The 16,926-nt window shown below is 38.9% G+C and overlaps 1 protein-coding gene across 6 annotated transcripts in view; it reads left to right on the top strand.

Annotated features, from left to right (window-relative positions):
* Nucleotides 1-16,926, top strand: part of tnr (tenascin R (restrictin, janusin)) — a 188,583-nt gene that overhangs the window by 82,994 nt on the left and 88,663 nt on the right. For 5 of the 6 annotated variants that reach the window (XM_067605818.1, XM_067605819.1, XM_067605820.1 and 2 more), the window contains one exon: nucleotides 8,662-8,714. The exons of the other annotated variant lie outside the window; for it this stretch is intronic. The gene's annotated coding sequence lies outside the window, so the exon portion shown is untranslated. The remainder of the gene's footprint in view (nucleotides 1-8,661; nucleotides 8,715-16,926) is intronic. 6 annotated transcript variants of the gene reach the window in all.

Genomic DNA, 16,926 nt, shown 5'->3' with positions numbered 1-16,926 from the left:
CTAAAAAACTGCTCTCTAGATTTCTCTCAATCTAACATTATTTGCTGTCACCATGCTGCAGATCTCTTGATCTTGCTGAGGCGTACAAACTGCTCTGCTGCCACCAGCAGAAGGTAATTGTCAAGTCCGACACACTGGAATTCAGAAATAGCTCATATTACTATATTTGTACTGTTCTGTAATGCACTGTACTGTGTGCCTCATATATTTCTTACAGCATTAACTGGAATACTGGAACATGAATAATTACAGTAATGAGTGAGTATGTATCTGTTTTCCCTGCAGAATTTTTGGATAAGTGAAACCACTGTAGACGGGTTTACATTAGGCTGCACTCAGCAACCAGCCTCTGCCATTGTAAGGCAATGGTTAATCACATGGTCCACAATTGTGGCCTATATTTAATCTGGAACAGCTCTATGTCTTTGTACTCTTCTGCATCTTCCTCTAACTTCCTGCTGACTTCCCCTCACTACACCACCACACATCCTTACTCCTCTTCCTCTTCGTCCTCCTCTCCTATGAGCAGGCAGTTGCCTCTGTTCATTATTTACCCGGCCAGGTTTCTCCATGTTCAGAAACTGTAGTGATTCTGTTGGTGGTCAAGCTCTATAAATATGTTTAACAATATCCATAATCATGAATAGCACCTGTCATCTAACTTGACAGGATGTGTTATTGGTTGATGTAAGATTTGAGAAACTCTCCTTCATTGGTGATGCTCAAGTTTCACCTGACAGGCAATTTACCAGTTCAGTAGATGTTACAAAACTTCCATATCAATGTTAGTTATGGAATATATGCTTGAGAGATTTTGAGAATGGAATAGACTACTGTGCATGTGATGACTTACACGTTGAAAGAAGTCCTACATGTTTTGGAAAGTACAACTATTCAACTGAGAAGCAACATAATCAGTTTTGTTCAGCAAGACATATGCATTTGGTAAACTATGCAAATTGTGGACAGTTGTACTTATTCATTTGCATAGATGTACTGAAACTAAAAGAATGAGAAATTCAAATCTGTTGTGAACAAGTGACCAGCAGTGCAGAAGTTTTCACATGTTCACATCAGGCAGTGGTTCAGGCTAAACATGATTATGATGAATCAACCATGGATACATTTTACATTTTATCTAAAATTGATAGTAGTAAAACAGCAATTATTTCTTATACAGTAACAGTAACTTACATGCATATTTAAGTTTCCTCTCCACTCTTCTATGTGTATCAGAGCAATATTACTGTAGATTTCCCCTTTGGCTGCCTTTCTGAAACACAAAAACTCTGCACAAAAACTCTAGTGGGAACCTGTGATGAAACCTGCTTGATGACACGGTAAACGACTTTTATTTTCTTGAGGAAAAAGATGGTCTAAAACCCATTTTTCATTGGCGTAAAGGGGGCAAAGGCAGGTTTTGGTGTGGCAGGTGATGAATGGTTAAGGGGAGGAAATCCATCTGCTGCATCAACACAACGGAAATGGGATCTTCCACTGATAAAAAATTGCACACTGAGAGACAAGCCTGATTCAAGGCCCAAACTCACCATATGGCACAATACAGTGCACTGTGTGTGTGTGTGTGTGTGTGTGTGTGTGTGTGTGTGAGAGAGAGAGAGAGAGAGACAGAGAGAGAGAGAGAGAGAGAGAGAGAGAGAGAGAGAGAGATAGTGTGTGTGAGAGAGAGGATGTCTTTCAATCTATGTCTCTCTGGGTCTCTATATGTATTTTTTGTTTCTGTTCCCACCCCCCCACACACACAGAATTCACTAGTGGCTGTGTGCCATCCTGACTAAATACCAACTATCTATCATCTGAGATATTTCATACTTTCTCAATTCAATAAGCCAATATGATTTATGTAGTGGTTCAGCTTTGGTATAGAATTATGTTGAGGTTCAGGAATATAGACCATAATACACATTAGCTTCTCTGTGTTTGCAGATTGAAGTGCACATTAAAAAAAAATCTACTTGAAGTTTGCCAACAGACTCCATCTCATTATACTGTATGTCTTACTGCAAAGTGGCAAACTGCCTTCTGTAAAGCCCGGTATTAGTAGCTTGTTCATCATTTGCAACTCTTTCTCTAAATAAAATTAAAGCCCCATTTGAATGGGATTAACATAATATGGTGAGGTGGGAAATTAAATATTTACTTTACTCCTTGATGATTTAATTAATCGTTTTGGGCAGCATTTTGACCATCGCAAAATTACAGAATGTGGTCTGTAATAGACATTCAGCAGAACTAGCCAAAAGAGAATACAGGTACCTGCCCATCTGTTCTCAAGATTAAAATAGATTATTTGATCATGTTGATCTCTCTTGATGGCTTTAGATAGATAGATAGATAGATAGATAGATAGATAGATAGATAGATAGATAGATAGATAGATGGATACATCAGTGATAGTAGTGTGATATAATAGTGATAGTATAGCCACTAGAAATACTAGAGTATGTGCCAATGGAGGTAGTGCAAATGCAAGGTGATTAACAATGCAAGAATAATGATGACTTTAAATAATATAAAATACAAATTGGAGATAAATATGTAAATGAATACGAAGACAAATTGTGCGTAAGGCTCACATAGCCAGTAACCATGGGTAGCAACGGAGAGGCAGCATCAAGCCTAATAGTCAATTTCACCTCGCCATTGCTGGTAGGCGTTGAATAGCTGTATGGCCTGGGGGACAAAAGACTTCCTCACTCAGTCTGTTGAGCAGGTCTGAGACAGCAGTCTGCCACTGAACATACTGCTCTGCCTAGTGAATATGCTGTGCAGGGGGTGGCGGGCATTGTCCATGACGGACAACAGTTTATTTAGAGTCCATCTCTCTACCACTGACATAAGGGAATCTAGCTCTGTGCCAACCACAGAGCCAGCTCTCCTCATACCAGCTTTTCCAGCCGCATAGTGTCCCTCTTCTTAGTGCTGCCCCCCCAGCACACCACAGCATAGAAGAGAATGCTGGTGACAACTGACTGGCAAAACATCTGCAGGAGTTTCCTATAGATGTTGAAGGACCGCAGCCTCCTCAAGAAAAAGAGCCAGCTCTGCGCCTTTCTGTTAAGAGTGTCAATGTTTGCTGACTAGTCCAGTCTATCGTTGAGTAGCAGCCCCAGGTACTTGTAGGTCCTGACCACCTCCACATCGACCCCCTCAATGGGGACCGGTTGTAGATTGGGTCTGGTCCTTTGGAAGTCCACCACCGTCTCTTTGGTCTTGGAGGTGTTCAGCTGCAGATGGTTTGACCTGTACCATGTAATTTTTTCCATCATAGTATTTGCTCCCAAATAGACCTACATGATGGTGATCACATATTTTCCGTCTATCAGGGGCCCGCTTCACAAAAGCAATTTCACAAAAAAACAGCACTGCTTACATGCAGATTGCAAATAGTGCCAGTGCCACATTTCACAAATGTTTGTCACTCACAAATTGATGATGAATTTGTGTGTCCTACACTGCTCTCCCATCCTCATGCAAGGGTGGAAAGTATGATGTTTCTTTTGATCAGTTAAACGTGTCAAAATGAATGAAAGAGGGAATGATCTCGTGTCACAGCTTCGATGTTGAAAATTTGGTGAAACGGGCCACAGATAAGCAAAACATGCTTGACTTCCTTCATTTTCACACAAGTCAAATTTCACACTGGGCTGTTAAAATGCAGTAGAGGCAAAAAACAGCTCCTTCTGCAGAATAAACTCAGATATACACTTTAAGATACAAGTATGTTGCACCGAACAAGATTTAAATTACAGGAGGACCATTGAGTTTGCCAAAAAATTGCAGTTGTAATTATTACAGGAGCAGGGGTGAAAAATGCACTCTGGACTGGATTAAAATCACTGACCAGCACAGTTCATGTTAAAGTCACTCCACCTCCTCTAGAGAAATCAATCCTGTCTGAATGTGGCTTCAGAGTCTGCGGCGACGCTTGCAGCTGTGTGAAGTTGTAGTAAAGCTGCCATGCCAGTATGGTTCTTCAGAACTGCTTGTCGGATGGTCGTATAGCTTCGGAAACCCTGTCCCCACTGCCTGTCAGCCTTGCCTTCCAGCCCACGCTGAGGAATGAAAACTCATAGTTATTTCCAAAGTATATGAATCAAGTGAAATGCTTAAATTGAAAAAAAAAAACAAAACAAAACAAACAAACAAAAAAAGCACAACAAAACAATTGCATGCCACTACTATGCAAATTAGAATCAATACTACATGCACTAATCTTGCCATATGTCTCTCTCTGTTGGGTGCTTGTATTGTGATTTTTTTTTTTAAATATTTAATATTATTAAACCCATTGCTTACAAGCATGGGCATAAAACAACAGCAGATGGGAGCTGTGTAACAAGTCATTAAGCATAGGACACTAAATCCTTTAGTCTACTCCTCCACACCACTGTGTAGATTGTAAGAATTCAAACACTTCGTGACATCCGTATGCCAAATCTATGATTTCCACTCCTATTCTTGTGTGGGAATTATACCTACTTTTATCAATGAATTATCTTGTAATAACCAGGGCACCACCTCCCTTTGTTTTTGTGCCGGGAGGAGACACAGAAGACAGTTTTGATCAATCTCATGTCTGAAATAGTGTGTGCCGATACAGTGATCTTAAGACAACGGCATACTGATAAATGCATATTTATTTAGCTAAATTGGTTGACAAGTGAATGTCTCTGGGAAACAGCAACGTGAAGATGTCTTGGTCCATGGAAGAGTGGGTTGTTTGCCTTGAAGTCTCCTGACTGACTGACTGACTTTCTTACTAAAATAACTCGAAAAATAACTTTGCCGGCTGAACGAAACTTTACTTGAAGTTACTAGGTGCGAAAGATTTGCAACATAAAGTTTGTTTCACTGGAATTAAAATAATGCATGTAGCTTGACAAAAGAAAAGAAAAAAGAAAGTTAAACTTGGGGGATCACGTGATATGAGAAAAAAAAATTGTGGAGAAAGTTAAAATGGCAAAGCCCTTAGACACGCGACCTGCATCTCCTTTTAGATGCAAAAAGGACGACAGGGAGAAAAGATGCGAGCGGAGAGCGTCACGCTGATTTTATGTTGGCCTCATGGGCATGTTCTAGGGTGGAGACACCTAATCTCCCCGCGAACAGAAAATCCTTTGTCTGAGAGAAAACATGTGATCCAATCCTGATTGAATCTAATTCACTTTGGTTATCTTTTGAATAAATTGCATAGTTTAATACATTACAAACATTCAGAGACAACACACATCTATATTATAATCAACTATTCAATACCTGGGTTAAACAATACTCAATTAGGTTACACAATAAAATAAAAATGCAGTTTTCGCTGACTTTATTTCATATTAATGGTCTTTTACCTCTTCTATCAAGATATTTCTCATACCAAAAGTTTAAACAGCAATCAGCTCAGTCTAATGAAAATATACTATGGTTACTTAACAAACCTACTTTTAATGTTAACTAAATTCTATTTTATAACTACTAACGTTGATTCTTCACTCATCAAACTTTTCAATGTCTAGTACACAGTAAATATGAAGATTAGAACAGCACAATAAAATAACTGCAGTTTGTTAAACATGCATATCGTTCCAAATTATATTTCTACTAGACCACTGGATATCAGTTCTTCACTACACCTATCAATATAATCCTTCGTACACACATTGAATTTCTACCACAAGTCGCATAAAGATTAACAGCACTTTCGTGAATAACATAGCCAGAAAATAGTGCACATTCTTACAGGCTCTCTTCAGTGTTTAAAACTTTACTGAACGTGACCATTGGAGGGCGATGTTGGTTCGTGTAATGTGGGGCAATTTAACATAATTAACTTGGATGAATTTTACCGTAGATAGATCAGAGTTGGACCATTTTGACTGGCATTACTTCGTGACCAATAATATATGGGTTGCAAGATGATTATATCCTTAATAATACATTGAATCAAACTTTGGCTTAATACACACAATATATAGTGGATTCAACTTGAGGAAGGCCTTACTTAATTTTTACTGATTGGCGCCTGGCTAATGTTCTTATCTGATGTCACGCCAGAGTGGGAAAAGAAAGTGAGAGGGGAAGTTTGTTGCTGTGTGTGTCTGTGTGTGTGAGCGTGGAGCGACAGGCAAAGAGAATTTGAGATAGAAAGGACAGACAATAAACCTGGTGACAGGATTGTCCTAACTCATCAAAGTAGGCTGATGAGGTTAAATTGTGGTAAGACAGTCTTTTTTTTCCTAGGAAAAGTCTTTTAATCCAGTGTTTTCTAAGACCTGAGGAGTTGATGAAAGAAGGGGATTGCTTTTAGTCAGTGTCATAAATCCCACTTTCTGACACAGTTGGGGATCTTCGGAGGTAGAATGAGAGGAGGACAAGTCCTGTGAAGTGTCAGACTGACACTTTAACGTTGAGAAGGCACTTTCAGTTTACCTTTGAAGTAATTCCAAAACCAAAGTTGAATATAAGTACATCCATATCCTGAGGTTAAAGGTTATTGTTGATTAAGCCCAGACCTTCTTTTTGGCTTTAGGAAGACATTACAGGATGGCAGAAGAAAAGGGTAGGTGCTGGCTTTCCTACACTTCTTTTAAAGAAACTCTGCAGTTCCGTCAGAAATCCATACCTCCCAACTTTCCTTCTAAAACTTTATGCTATTGTTTGGTTAGGTGCCAAGATAGAGGAATGCAAATTTATTACACATATTCATTTCTGTTGTCTTATATTTTTTTATTTATGCTCAGATTTTTTGTGAAAACAGCATTTTTCAGGCCAGTGAATAAACTGCGAGAACATAACATGATTTACATTCTAAAGCGTTTCTCATTCTCACAACTACAAAGCAGTCTGAGGAGGGAAACAGGATCATCTGTAACTCTCTCCTCTCCCAGTGGGACAGCATGCAGGAGTAATACAAATAGCTGGTGTGTATTTGTGTGTGTGGCTTGCAGAAACCTTTGTCTGCAGATGAAATGTCTGTTGAAGATTTTTGTGTCAATAAATTCTGTATTTTGTCTTTTTACATTCATTTTTGAATATTTTATTTTGAGGCAGATATCATGGTCAGAATCTTTAGTTTCACTTAGAGCTGAAACGATTTGTCGATAAATCAATTAGTTATTAGCTATGATTTTGATTGATCGATTCATTTTTTCAGTCATTTTGCAAGCAAAAATAATAATAAACACCAAACATTCTCTAGTTTCAGCCTCTCAAATGCAATGATTTGCCGCTTATCTTTGCCATGTATCATTGTAAACTGAACATATTTGGGTTTTAGACTGCTGAGGACGTCATCTTGGGCTCTGGAAAACTGGATTGGGATTTTTCTTTCTTATTTTGTGACATTACATAGATGAAACACTTAATTAATCGATTCATCAACAAAACAATTGTCAGTTGAATCAATAATGAAAATAGTCATTAGCTGCAGCCCTAATTTCAGTGACTTTGCTGCATTTGGCCCTAAACACAGTCAGACATGACACGAACCAACAAGACATTTTAACCATGGCAGATCAGTAAACTTTCATATGAATCCTTTTTGTAATGGTCAAACGTGATTTAAAAAGCACAGCAAACTATAGTTTGTGCTGCAGAGGGCATCAGATCAGAAAATACTTAAATGTATCATTTGTATTATCTATGTATCATCTAGTCACTGCATATCATACTGCATATTAAGTATCAAATATGCACTAAATACATTGAGATATATATTTTATTTGCATGTTGATTCCCCTCTTGAAGAGGACAGACAGAGATGTGTATCTTTCGCTCTTCCTATGTTTGCAGAAACTAACAGTTCCTTTGTTTATTTAATCAACCTCCTTCGTTGGAGGAAACTCAAGAGAAAATGACACCAGTTTTTAGAGAATTTGCAATTCCTCTGAGCTGAAAACAGCCTGGCTAGAAAAGCATGTCATTTTGTCTCTCAGAGGGTGAGTGAGACACCCTCAAGAGCAAACAGGGCTTGGTTTTGTGTTTGCGTGGGCATGCATGTCTGTGTTTGAGTGAGTGTGCCGCAGGAGGTGTGCTTCCACAAAAAACCCCCCTCAGCTGCAGCCCAGAAAAGAAAAGCAAATGAGTACTTTTCCCTTCTTCCATGTTGATAGAAGAGCCTTGATATTTTCCTGTTCTTTACTTATGCCTCTACGTGCTTGTGTGTGCTCTCTTGCTTGTATTTGTGTGCTCTTGCTTGTGTGTGTGTGTGTGTATATAAATGCGTGTGTGTGTGCCTTAAGTTTCCCTGCAGTGCTTCATTGTTCCACTATACTTATAAGAAAGGGACTGAAGGCAGTGCTTGTTTGTTCTGTGAATATGAATGCTGACTTGCATTGCTAATTTACAATAACATCTTTATTCTTTGGCAAACATGTTTACACACTAACAAGCCATAAGGAATAGAGAAAACTCATGAAGGAACAAGTGTATGTTTCTGCTTGTGGTTTGTGTACAGTGTTATACTGTTTGTGGGCGAAATAAACACTTCTGCCATGTTAAAGGTGTTACAGCATGTACGTCTTTACCAGCAAGCAATTTGCATTTCAAGTTCTTTCCAGGGAATGATGTACTCTTAAGTCAGGGAGAAAGCAGTTCAAATGTGTAATTGGTGTAATGCTTATTTAATCTCTCCCCTCTGCTGGACAGGTGCACAGTCAGAGAGAGACCAGCAACAAGAGAACAAAGCACTTGTAGAAAAGGTTATGTGCACACACACAAACACGGACAGACTCCTATGTGTATAGAGGCATTAATGAACATCCATATTTTTCCCTCTAGCTATAGTGTAATGCTCAATTTAATGGTCTAATGTTCCTTAATGACTGTTTTATGTGCATGGGCTTATTGTGCATCTATCAACCTGAAGCACATCTAATCAGACAATTAGCCCTCATCTTGGGCTAATTTTATGTATGTATTCATCACCATAACTGGCTTTCTAATAGGAACAAAAATGGATTGTCACTTCACTATCACATGGTAGACACACACACACACACACACACTTACATGCAGGCTAGAAAAGTCAGCGAGTGCCAACTGTGAACATGTATGTGCATTGCATTTTTCTACCTGGAGATCAGTTTCAATTTCTGTTGTCCAATCACAATAAGCCTACATAACTGTCTTCTCGTATTATGAAAAGTAACACATGTGGATAATAAATCAAGCCAGACCATCTACATTCCAGCAGAGCACAAAGCTGGCGCACAAACACAGTCGTATTGGTAGTTACTTTGTTTATGGTTTTCCTCGTGATAGCTGAGACATATCTTTCCTGAATTGGAAAGAACATTTTTTTTCAGCTTTAATTGGCAGAGGGACACATGCAGAGCTACCTTAAACTATATTTTAAGTTTTGACTCTTTCACTTTTTATACATTTTTCATTTTCTCCATTTACATAGACAAATGAAGTATAATTTTTGATGTGATTACAGCAACATCTGTACTCGGTTAGATTAACGGTTCCTCTTGTATAATGCATTCCAGCATTACGAATGATACGTGTGTTTCATTGTATTTTCCGATTTGGGAGTATGCTGCACTGCTCTGACTAATTACATATGAGTTAAACAGCAAGGGTATCTTCATCACTTAATTAAATTTTCCAGCACAGCCCTAACAACCTGGCCTACTGTGCTTATTTACACACTGGACTAGTCAATTGTTCCATGTAGATTCCAGGTTTGAACAGTAAAATCACCAGAGTATATCAGGTGTCGCCAGGATGCTGAGCTCCTGAGCTCCAATACTCCAAACACCATTTTCTCTGGATAATGAAAATAATGCTTTTAGTTGTATAAACAGGATTATGATGAGGAGCTCTCAGTTTATGCTCCATGAGTTTTCTTACAGTCTTTGCAGTAGCAGCATCATTGTGTGCATATTTAATAATTAGCTCAACATAATTTAATGCCTTTTAATGCCATAATTTAAAAGGGGCAACAGACAATAAAAGAAAAAACATTTTTTTCTACTACAAGTTACTGTATAGAGTTACATATTTTGATTACATGTTACTTGAACTACTACTTACATGAAATCCTGCTGCAGTCTCACAGTTGTTCAATATAAACTAGTTGGACCTCCTTTTCTGTGCAGTTGTGATCCGATTGCTCTACATCATATAAACTCAATAGGCAAACTCGGTCCTGGATCAAATTGTTATTCGGTCCAGATCCAGACCGGGAACAAAATTTAACCACAACGTGACCTGTACTGCTTTTGAGTGATCCATCTCTATCATGTCACCTCAGCTGTCATCATTCAGCTGCCCACTAGTCACCTAAGTTAGCAAGTTTGTTGTTGAGTAAAAGTGGAAAGTAAAATAGCTTGTTCTAAACTAGCTGATACAAAAAAATAAAGGTTGACAGTGAAAAATATGCGTTCATTTTGCCCGAGGGAGGCACAAAACCATTGTGCTTGATTTTGTAATGAAACAGTGGCTACGATGAAGAGTGGGAACACAACGACACCAAACATGCCTGTTTTGAACAAAAAATTTCCTGAAAACACAGAGGTGAGACTAACAAAACTGAACCAGTTGAAGTCGGGATATCAAGACTACAGAATAACTGAACATTTTCAACAGTGAATACAGTGAAGAACTCTGCAGCAGACTCATTAATAAACACTTTTGTAAACGTGTCACAGTGTCACAGCTCCCATTAACACAGAAATGCTGTATATGTCAAGAGTTCTGGAGTTTTTGTACTGAAATGTTGTCATGCAGTGTACACTTACTGGACCTTTGATGCAGTGGATATTTTTAAGTGGAACTAAGACTTGTATTTGAGCACCCCTTCTCTATATGATGAATTTTTATATGAATTGTTCCAGTGCAACCAACGCAACAACTACTGTACATGTTGAATCATCAGATGTGAGTCCATTACTTGAAATTTTCAGCTAGTTTGACTGTTATGTTTTAATAATGTGTGTGTGTATGTGTGTGTGTGTGTGTGTGTGTGTGTGTGTGTGTGTGTGTGTGTGTGTGTGTATGTGTGTGAGCAAGGATTAAATATGCTGGAGGCTCAGAGATTCCTTATGTCAGTGGTCTGATCATAAATATATAAGGTTAAGACTAAAGAGCACATTCTAATGCTGTGGTGCGTCTGCAAATATATTCATAGATATTTTTTCCATGGATGAGAATTCAGAATTGGAATGCACAAGGGAAACCAGTGGGTGATAAAACATCTTCATCGTCTTAATGGAATATGGAGACTTGGAGAGAGAAAGGGAGAGGGAGTAAAATGGAGATGGAAAGAGAAAAGAGAGAGAAAGTGAAATGGCAACTGGCAGTTTTTTTGGAACCGTGGCCGTTTTAATATTGACGCTTCTACTGATTAAACTGTCTCATTACTCCTGCAGTCATTAAACACGAGAAGGCGAGCCACCCACAGCACTGGTCATGATTTGGAATTCACTAAACTACTAAATATTATGCGGTCAAGCATGTGGAGAGACATTTCTTTTAGCGTGAGGCAGTTTATTCTGACTGAAGTGTTCTGTTGAGCTTAGCTTCTGGTTATTAGTATAATGAAAGGCTTTATGTAAACATACAGTGGCTATTGAAACAGGTGCAAGAGATAAGAAGCAAATGAGACGAGAATAAGAAAGTGAACCTCAGAACAAAAGAGAAACATACAAATAAACACATTCATATAAACACAGTGACTGGACCAAGAAGGACAAAGAGAGGAAATGAAAGAAAGGAGCAGCATAAGCAGAGTTGAGACAGGAGGTGAGAGTGACAGCAGTGGAAGCCTTTGATCTCAGGTTTCTAATCAATGGGGATTATAGTACGTGTGTCTGTGTCAGTCTTGATTATTGCAACAGCACCAGGAGACACTGGTGCATCCAGAGGAGTAGTAGACAAACACGGCTCCTTATTCTGGAGATGTCTTCAGCACAACTTTGTCTAAATGCATCTAAACTATATAAAAGGTCTCTGAAATTCAACCTAGAGACAGAATCAGCATGTAGAAAGCAGTGTGACTACAACCCCAGTGTGTAACTCTTTGTCGCAACTAAAGATATTCTGTAAAGACCTTACTTTCACACATAGTCAACGAAAGTGCTACATTGTGACTGTAAAATGCGAGAAGCGGAGGAGCATCTCCTCCACAGGGAGTAAACGACACAGGACGACATTAGAGTAAATGACACAGGAAATCATACTGTTACATAAGACTATAAACTGCAGCGTAAGGACAGACAGACCCTGGAGAACTACTTTGAAAACCTTTGAATATGAAAGTCTTTCAACCTGCACTGACAACAGCCGGATTTCACCATCTGTACATCTGGGGAGTTAAGATGCCAGGATTTCACTGACGTTTGCCTTAGACAACTTTTGAAATATGATGGATTATGCATCTTGTCGTCACTGTTTTCTCTCCTCACAGCATACACTGTTTTCACTCTTTTTTGGGTTGTTATGATGGGGCTTTGCAATGTGATAAAATTCTGAATTGTAGTGCTACATCTGGTTAACCCTCTCCTCCCCAAAAATCATGCATGTAACACAAAACTAGTTTAAATAATTAAAATAATTATAAATAGTTTATATTATATGATATGCTGCAAAATCATGTGCTGATTGTGCTAAACTCTGAAAGCATATTAGTGCTCATGTTGCACATTACTTTGAATTAAGATAATATTAGAATAAAACAAACTTGCAGGAAAACAGAAATATCACGGCAGCAAAAGGAAATACAAAAACAGATGCATAGTATATATATATACAACCTTACATCATGCGAGCATCTACTATATACGGCCCGAAATTAAGCACTGAAAAACAAAAATTAAAATGTATTGTTTGCATTGTTTGCATTGTTTGCAAAATAGAAACCACAAAGTGTATTGAGACACAAAATATCACAAATAAGGAACAAAATGATATGTAGAAGGAAGATGACAGATGATAGCATGTGATTGGATGTCGACTGGGTGTCTTCAGTTAGTTTGATACTGGTGCTTATCTGGTGCTGGTCTTATTGGCGTATGCCTTGGAGACCCCCAATGTTGCCAGCTAGATTTTATGGGTCCAATGAGCAAATATACAGTATACCTACAGGGAGAACAGATCGACAGAGGATACAATAGCTACTGTGTTTCATACTGCGTTGGAACACCTGGAGCATAAGAACACATCGATTATAGCTCTGATTTCAACACAATCCTGCCCAACAAACTCATTACAAATTACAGGATCTGGGACTTAATACATCATTATGCAACTGGGTTTTGGACTTTTTAACAAACCGTACACAGTTTATCAGACTTGGCAAGCACGTATCATCCACTTTATCCCTAATCACTGGTGCTCCACAGGGATGTGTGCTCAGCCCACTACTTTACATCCTTTTTAGACATGACTGCTTCCCCTCTTATCCTTCTAACTCCATCATTAAATTCACTGATGATACCACAGTGTTCGGCCTCATCGCAAACAATGATGAGTCTGTCTATAGGAGTGAAGCACAAAAGCTGGCAGTATGGTGTAACAGTCACAACCTGGCTCTAAACCTCAAGAAGACCAAGGAGGTGATCGTGGACTTTTGCAGGTCAGGACAACACAACCACAACCCACTCTACATAAATGATGAGGCAGTGGAGAGGGTCTCCAAATTCAAGATCCTGGGCCGACAGTGACTTAGGAACTGTCCTGGAGCACCAATACTGCCTCAGTGATTGGGGAAGCTCAACAGTGCCTCTTTTACCTGAGAAAACTGAAGAAAGCAAACCTACCGCTGAAGCTTCTGGTGAATTTCTACCACTGTGCCATCGAAAGTGTGCTGACATACTGCATGTTAATGTGGTTCACCAGTTGCACAAGGGCGGAGCAGCAAGCTCTTCAGGAAGTAATAAAGGGAAAATCATCGAGGCCCAGTTACCAGACATCACCACCATCTTCACGTCCTGCAGTCTATGCCGATCTCACAGCATCATCAGTCACCAATTACATCCAGCTCATCACTTGTTTGACCTCCTGCCCTCAGGAAGAAGATACTGCTCTATCTGAGCAAGGACGACCAGAATGATGAACAGTTTTTTCCCCAAGCAGTCAGGCTGCTAAACAAAAGTCTCCAGCCCACACCCCTCCCATACCATCCCGTCCCAACTCCCCTCCCCTCTACTAGCCCCCTACACAATCCTAGACAAGAACTATGAACTCTGAATCATGTTTGCGTTATATGCATTACTTTGCCCCTGAATAATTTGCACATTAGCAAACTATTACTGATAACTGTGTGTTAATATGAGCTTACTATTGTTTATATTTATTTTATTCCTGATATCTGTCGTTGCAGTCAGCCTGTTTAGTTGTGACAAAGGCAATTAAATACCAGAGATATAGTATTTTTCCTGCAGTCCAACTGCATTTAATAAATCATTAAATCGTATGCATATGTGCTCCCCGAGCTCTGCAGCAAGAGGAGCCCCTTGAACAGCTCACACAAACACTTTATACTTTCAGCCTCTGCCCAACACAACCGCCAACACAAGCACCTTGGCCGTAGTTATACTTCTCTGTCTGCAGACACCTGTTTCCTGTAAGATGATCAATAACAGTTCCATATATGGTATCATGCCTGTCTTGTACAACTTCCAGTTTTTGCATTTAGTTTCCAACAATCACTTCTTAGAATCAGGGTCACCGTGTATCGTGCACTTCAGATAACCTTTTCTATTTCTTCTTTCCTAACAAACCAGACATTAATTTGCCTACACAAACAAGGTGCGAGACATCTTGGTGAGACATCTTACTTAAAAACAGAACAATTTGGTTACAACATACAAAGGTCAATAGACAGGGTAAAGAGTGCATCATATTCTTTAAAGACAAAACTGATCAGTTGATCACACTTTTACACTGGATTCTATTCTATTCTATTCTATTTTATTACCACTGTAATCTTATATTTTGCACTACGTGGCTCAGGGAGATGCTTTCCTGTTCCATTGTTTTATACAATGACAATAAAGATTCTTGGACTTGGACTTGGATATCGTCAGCTGCATCTAAAGATTGTGTTCTTGGTGGAAGCTCTTGAAAGTTTCTTTTTTTTTTTTTTGCGACCATACCACCACCTATGGTGTAATTCCACTAACTTGTATATCAATGTTGATAAGGGTTTAAAGTATTCAAGTACTTGTTGAAATGTAAGCAGAGTAACACATAAACAAACCAAGACAAATCTTCCCAAATCTTCCCAAACTAGTCAAAGATTCATGCCAAAGAAATGTCTAATTAACTCTTGGAAACAAGAGCTGTCCCTGAAGGCTTTTTATTTATAACTTTTCCCCTACTGGTGAGATTTTATTCCATTTCTACGTTTGCTCAGTTAAGACCATTCTGCTGAAACAGTCAGAGCAGTCTGTCACTGTGAAAGGCTTTCTGCTAATGAACTGGACCTTTGTATCTCCTCCTCACCAGGCTATTCCTGGAAGTGATAGCATCACAATCTGATGTCCTGGTACAGAGATGTGGCAGAGATAACACATTCAATCTGACCTTACCTGTCTCTATACAGGAAGCTTTGCAAATTTGACCCTTTGTTAGCTCGATCAATACTGGATGTCTTCACAGTCTACCTCTTGGAAACCTAAACTTTCTTTTAAAATATGTCAGTGATCTAAGTTGTTTTAAGTAGTATTGCATAAAAAATGCCAGGTATGTCCCTCATTACTACACGAGACAGCTTAATAACTATGAAGTTTTATAAGCTCTGATTTGTCTTTGTTCCCTTATTTATGTGTTTATTCATGGTTTCCTTCCTGTCTTGGAATTAGAAATTTGAATATTTCTACTGTATAAAGTTGCATTTAAAAAATGACAAATTGTCAAAGTTAACATGAAAAAATCCTTAACTTGTATCCTTTATGGTCCTGATTTAATCAGTCAGATTAAAGAAGGTGATGACAGGCATCTGACACAACACAACTTGTACCTTTTCAGTAAAACCAAAAAGGCCATCAAAACAAGTTGCAGCAAAGCACACTAGTTCTATTTTTCAAGGGGCAGTCAAACCAACAAAAACCTGATGCAGACACGCAAACTACAGTTCATGAGTCCTGAAAGAAAGTTTGGCTTGATCGTATCAGACAGGTTGTTCAAAGAGTCTGCCAGGGCCCTGATGGAGAAAGCTTGATAATCCTTAGTCGTCTGTCTAGACTTTGAAATGACCAGACCAGCGCTGCCTGAGGATCTCAAGCTGTGCTTGGGCTCATAAGGGCTTAAAAGCTCAGATACAGCTAAGCTCGACCAAGACGTGTCTTAAAGGTAATGAATAAAATGTCTAGATGAGTCTTTCATTGCACTGGTAGCCAATGAAGTCAGACAAAGGCCAGTCTTCTATAAGGACAAGCTTTCTGACAATCTTGGGTTAATCCACCATTACAGATCGATAAATTCTTGATATTTTTGATGGTAAGTGGAAATGTAGTAAATCTAACAGCTTCTTTAAACAAGAATGAAACAGTTATCACAGACTTCTACCTGAAGACGGTCAATAGCGCCCCTCCGCCTACCCTCATGAAATGGGTGTTGAGGGACTCAACCGATCAGATTGTTTGTCTGCATTTCACGGCTGAAACTCTCCATATCCCCACAGTAATGAAAGTCTGACAAATCTCTCTTCAGCTTGATCAGTAATGAAAGGCTTGCTGATCTGTCCCAACAGTTTGTAGCTTAATCAATAATAAAACTCTTACCAGTCCAATCGTAGCTTGGTCAGTAATTCTGTTTTTCCTTCTGGGACAGACACTGTTAATAAAAAGTTGAAATAGTTGGGTAGTTTCAGGGAAACTACCCAACTATTTCAAAAACTTTTGTCACAAAAGCATTAGATTCTAGCAAAATATTACTGTTGTGTAGCTACTCAACTGTCTGTTA

Source organism: Thunnus thynnus, chromosome 12 (assembly GCF_963924715.1).
Source record: "Thunnus thynnus chromosome 12, fThuThy2.1, whole genome shotgun sequence".
Lineage (NCBI taxonomy): Eukaryota > Metazoa > Chordata > Actinopteri > Scombriformes > Scombridae > Thunnus > Thunnus thynnus.
This window is presented reverse-complemented; position numbering and strand designations above follow the sequence as displayed.